The sequence below is a fragment of the Lolium rigidum genome, chromosome 3 (genome assembly GCF_022539505.1).
Source record: "Lolium rigidum isolate FL_2022 chromosome 3, APGP_CSIRO_Lrig_0.1, whole genome shotgun sequence".
In the NCBI taxonomy this organism is placed as follows: domain Eukaryota; kingdom Viridiplantae; phylum Streptophyta; class Magnoliopsida; order Poales; family Poaceae; genus Lolium; species Lolium rigidum.
The window spans coordinates 112,525,549-112,531,763 of NC_061510.1; positions in this window are offsets into that span (position 1 = coordinate 112,525,549).

Below are 6,215 nucleotides of genomic sequence, written 5' to 3' on the forward strand. Positions count from 1 at the left end.
GATAAAAAATTAAATGTTATTCATTATGCTAGCAAGACTCTTGATGCCGCTCAAAGAAATTATGCTACTACCGAAAAAGAATTGTTAGCCGTAGTCTTTGCTTGTGATAAATTTAGATCTTATATTGTTGATTCAAAAGTTACAATTCATACCGATCATGCCGCAATTAGATACCTTATGACAAAGAAAGATGCTAAGCCGAGGCTTATTAGATGGGTACTTCTTTTGCAAGAATTTGATTTACATATTGTAGATAGGAAAGGTGCCGATAATCCTCGTTGCCGATAATTTGTCTAGATTGGAAAATATTGCTTATGATCCTCGTTCTCGTTAATGATAGTTTTCCAAATGAACAATTGGCTGTAATAAAGGTGAGCTCGCGAGACAGATCCTTGGTATGCCGATTATGCTAACTTTATTGTTTCCAAGTACTTGCCTCCAACCTTTTCAACTCAAGCAGAGGAGGAAATTCTTTTATGACTTGAGGCATTATTTCTGGGATGACCCACACTTATATAAAGAAGGAGTGGATGGTATTATGCGAAGGTGTGTTCCCGAATATGAACAACAAGAGATATTGAGTAAATGTCATGGCAGTGCTTATGGAGGACATCACGCCGGAGATAGAACCGCGCAAAAGGTTCTACAATCAGGTTTTTATTGGCCAACTCTCTTCAAAGATGCAAGGAAGTTTATTTTATCTTGTGATGAATGTCAAAGGGTTGGTAATATCTCTCGACGCAATGAAATGCCTATGAATTATACTCTTGTTATTGAACCGTTTGATTGTTGGGGATTTGACTTCATGGGACCTTTTCCCTCTTCAAAAGGTAACACTCATATACTTGTTGCCGTTGATTATGTTACTAAATGGGTGGAAGCCATACCTACAAAAAGTGCCGATGGTGAGACCTCTTTAAAAATGCTTTTAGATATTATTTTTCCTAGATTTGGAGTTCCTAGATATATTATGACTGATGGAGGTTCTCATTTTATTCATGGAGGTTTTAGAAAGACTCTTGCTAGGTATGGTATTAATCATAGAATTGCTTCTGCCTATCACCCTCAAAGTAGTGGTCAAGTAGAATTATCGAATAGAGAAATTAAATCTATCTTGCAGAAGACTGTTAATAAATCTAGAAAGAATTGGACTAGTAAATTGAGAGACGCACTATGGGCTTATAGAACTGCTTATAAAAACCCCATGGGAATGTCACCTTATAAAATGGTTTACGGAAAAGCTTGTCATTTACCTTTAGAACTAGAACACAAAGCTTATCTAGGTCATTAGAGAATTAAATAAAGATCCTAAACTTGCCTAGTGATAAGAGGTTGCTACAATTAAGTTCTCTAGATGAATGGAGAAGTGAAGCTTATGAAAATGCTAAACTCTTTAAAGAAAAAGTTAAAAAATGGCATGATAGAAGGATCATCAAAAGAGAGTTTAATATTGGGGATAAAGTCCTATTGTATCGGTCTCGTCTCGCATTCTTTGCGTGGAAATTACTCTCGAAATGGGAAGGACCATATGTTGTTGAGGAGGTGTATCGTTCAGAGCAATTAAAATTAGCTCTCTCCAAGGCAATGCTACGCAAGTGGTGAATGGACAAAGACTCAAGCATTATATCTCGTGTGATTCTTATAATGTTGATGTTGATATTATTCGAGTGGAAACACCGGAGGCTTTCATCAAAGGACAAATTGACAGTCCGCCGTAACTCGACTTTGAATAGGTAACAAGATCGGTAATGAAAAGTTCGCGATTTACTTTCCGAACATTATTTTTGTTGTTTTTGGAAAATATGAAAAATTACGAGTTCGAAACGGAGTGGAAAGGACGCACGAGGGCGTGCCACCATAGGCCGGCGCGGCCCGACTCGGGCCCGCGCCGACCTATGGTCCGGCCGCCTCGTCGCCCCTTTCCGACTCTGGTTCGATCTCGGTGCTTTCCGTTTGTTCTGAAAATTTTTATTATAAAATCCCCCGACCCCCGGAGGTCCGTATATCGTTTTCTCGACGTGTTTTGTTTCGAGCTGTTTCGCCGGATCTGTTTTCGTTTAGAGGCACCATGGTCTCCAAGAACAAGGGCAAGGGGCTTTCGGAGGAAGAAGTGAAGGAGGTGCCATCAAGACAAGATCAGCAAGCCGGAGGGAGCAAGCAAATCTTGGTGGGATCTCGTTGACACTCAACGTTCTTTCTCTCATAATTTGCAGGGACCTCTACCACTCCGCTCTTAGCCTCGACTCCTTCCCCATGATGGAAGAAGTTCTACGGATTACTGATGAGTTTTGTGATCAATATCAGGCTCTAAGAAGAGAAGTGGAGATACTCCAGGAGGAGAACTGCCGTCTCCGAAGAATGATTGAATACCACTCGATTCGCATCACAAGGTCGTCATCGCCAACCTCAGACAACAGTGAATCTCTTCGAATCTTAGTGCAGAATTGTCAAGCTGAGAAACTGAAGTTGAAGGAGTTTATTAAGAAGCGCGGGAAGAGTTCATCACCACCATCACCAAAGGAGTAATTCATCATCGGTATTGGCATCCCCTTGGTTTGTTCCAAGCTTGGGGAGTGCCGCGGTATCACATTATCATTACCTTTTACTTTTTACTATCAAGTAGTGTCATATCATGAGTAGGGAAGTTATCGTATGAGATGGGTTGCAGTATGGAAGTATCTCTCCTTTAGTTTGTCTATGTATCCCTTGGTGTGAGTTATCGTTATGGAATATTAATGAGAAGTCTTATCATTTACATATTGCACACCTTATTTTAGTTTGCAATTTCTATTATATGATTGATCTTGATTTTAGTATTGGTACCACTTTGGGAGCATTGAGTTAATCTATTTGGTTTTGGCAAACTTAGCAATGGTCAATAGCAACAACACTTTGAGTTTTAGAAGAATAGAGGAAGTACATGTAGAAGATATTATTATCTTTCTTATCAGTTCTTAGCTTAGTATTCTAAAGTTAAAACCGTTTGTGCTTACAAGTAAGATGCATGATTGTTTCTATCACATGTATATTTGTTTGTTTCCCTCAACTCTTATGCTTGCTAATTAACCTTGCTAGCCAAAGACCTGTACCGAGAGGGAATACTTCTCGTGCATCCAAACCCGAACCCAAACCTATGCCATTTGTGTCCACCTTATCTACCTATTGCATGGTATTTTCTGCCATTCCAAGTAAATACTTCATGTGCTACCTTTAAACAATTCAAAACTTATTACTTCTTATTTGTGTCAATGTTTTATAGCTCATGAGGAAGTATGTGGTGTTTTATCTTTCAGTCTTGTTAGGCAGCCTCCACTAAAGGACTAGTGGCTTCATCCACTTATCCTATAATTTTGCAATAAGAGCCGGCAACGGGGTTCCCAGCCCCAATTAATCAACTTTCATTAATAATTCTCTTCACATGTTTTGCTCCGATTCATCGTCAAGCAACTTAATTTTGCAATAGACACTCCTCCATGGTATGAGATTGTTGGAAGGCACCCGAGGATTCGGTTAGCCATGGCTTGTGTAAGAAAAGGTTGGGGGGAGTGTCATCCTTAAAATAAACTAAAGTACATGTGTAAACAAAAGAGAAGAGGGATGATCTACCTTGCTGGTAGAGATAACGTACTTCGTGGGAGCCGCTCTTTGGAGGTTTGTTTGGCAAGGGGATTAGAGTACCCGCTACCAGTCGTTGACAACAACAAACACCTCTCAAAACTTTACTTTTATTCTCTTTATATGATTTCAAAACTGAAAAAAGCTCTAGCACATGATTTAATCCCTGCTTCCCTCTGCGAAGGGCCTATCTTTTACTTTATGTTGAGTCAGTAAACCTATTTCCCTACATCTCAAGCAAGCATTTGAGTTGTTGTGATCAAACTATTATATTGTGATTTGTTTCATCATGTTTTTACTCTTTCTTGTTTAGTACAAGTTTTACCTTGAATGAATATAACTTTGAAAGTCATCAATGATTAATATGATTGAGTATGAAAATTTACCATAAGCCTTAATATGAGAGCGCTGCTCAATAGATGAATATAATTTGTTAAATGTTCTCTGACCAAGAACAAAGTTTGCCATCACCAATTATGATTCCTTACGCACCTTTATTTGTGATTACCTTATACTTGTTTCAAGTTGAATTATATGAGGAAGTTGTTTACTATAATGTCTTGTGTGAATGAATATGATGCTTCTCGTCCGTATTTTATTTATCGACTCTTCACTCCATAAACATGTGGTCCCGTTTACCGAGTTCGGCTTCGCTTGGGGACAAGCGAAGTCTAAGCTTGGGGGAGTTGATACGTCCAATTTGCATCACTATTTTATATCATAATTTGTTGTTATTCATTGATATATTTCATATTGGGACACAATACTTATGTTATTTCATCTATTTTGCATGTTTCATGATTATTTGGAGATCGAGCACCGGAGCCAGGATTCCGCTGGAAAAAGCACCGTCAGGATGCAATATTTCGGAAGATCAACTGTGGAAGGAAGTTTTACAGAAAATCCTATTTTTCCAGATGACGGAGGAAGCCAGAAGGGGGAGCCAGCCGGACCTCGGGTGGGCCCACACCATAGGGTGGCGCGGCCCATGGCTCCGGCCGCGCCACCATGTGGTGTGGGGCCCCTCGGCCTCTTTCGCCTCCTTTTCTTCGCGAAACCCTTCGTCCCGAAGACCTAAGCCACGAGAGGAATCCTCACGAAGGGTTACGGCCGCCTCTCGCGGGGCGGAGAACACCGAGAGAAAAGAGCTCTCCGGCGGGCAGGAATCCGCCGGGGAAATTCCCTCCCGGAGGGGGAAATCGACGCCATCGTCACCGCCATCGAGCTGGACATCATCTCCATCACCATCATCATCATCTCCACCATCATCACCGCCATCTCCACCGCTGGACATCGTCACCGCTGTAGCAATTTGGGTTTGATCTTGATTGTTTGATAGGGGAAACTCTCCCGATACTCGATCTCTACTTGTTATTGATGCTATTGAGTGAAACCATTGAACCAAGGTTTATGTTCAGATTGTTATTCATCATCATATCACCTCTGATCATGTTCCATATGATGTCTCGTGAGTAGTTCGTTTAGTTCTTGAGGACATGGGTGAAGTCTAAATGTTAGTAGTGAATTATGGTTGAGTAATATTCAATGTTATGATATTTAAGTTGTGGTGTTATTCTTCTAGTGGTGTCGTGTGAACGTCGACTACACGACACTTCACCATTTATGGGCCTAGGGGAATGCATCTTGTACTCGTTTGCCAATTGCGGGGTTGCCGGAATGACGAAACCTAAACCCCCGTTGGTATATCGATGCGGGAGGGATCGCAGGATCTCGAGTTTAAGGTCGTGGTTAGATTTATCTTAATTACTTTCTTGTAGTTGCGGATGCTTGCAAGGGGTATAATCACAAGTATGTATTAGTCCTAGGAAGGGCGGTACATTAGCGTAGGTTCACCCACACAACACTTATCAAAACAATGAAGATTAATCAACTGTATGTAGCGAAAGCACTAGACTAAAATCCCGTGTGTCCTCGAGAACGTTTGGTCATTATAAGTAAACAAACCGGCTTGTCCTTTGTGCTAAAAAGGATTGGGCCACTCGCTGCAATTATTTCTCTCGCATTTTACTTACTCGTACTTTATTCATCCGTTACATCAAAACCCCCGAATACTTGTTTGTGAGCATTTACAGTGAATCCTTCATCAAAACTGCCTGTCAACACCTTCTGCTCCTCGTTGGGATCGACATTCTTACTTATCGAAGATACTACGATACACCCCCTATACTTGTGGGTCATCAAACCTACAAAGTTAATTTAGCCAAAAATCATGAGCATTAGATCAAGTACCTCTAGTTTAAATCTGATTGACTTTACTGGAAATGAGGTGGGAAATGGTCTCGGCATGGTATAGTTTGCTGAAATGAGGTCATATTTGGCACGTGTGTGGACTCTAGGATGGGAAGCAATACCCCGGACGCGGATTTCTAATCTGATCCACGGGCGATCATCTTTTCATTTTTAGCGTGCCCAAACGGTTTTTATTTGTGAAGTAGCTACATGGGACGCATTTTAGTATGACGTGAAACCTCCGTGCGATGATAGTAGACCACCTATGCACCACCTACCACATGACATGTGGACGCGTTAGATGTTTGGGAACCGATGCGGCTTCCGGCGGTGTCCTGCCGAATCCGCTG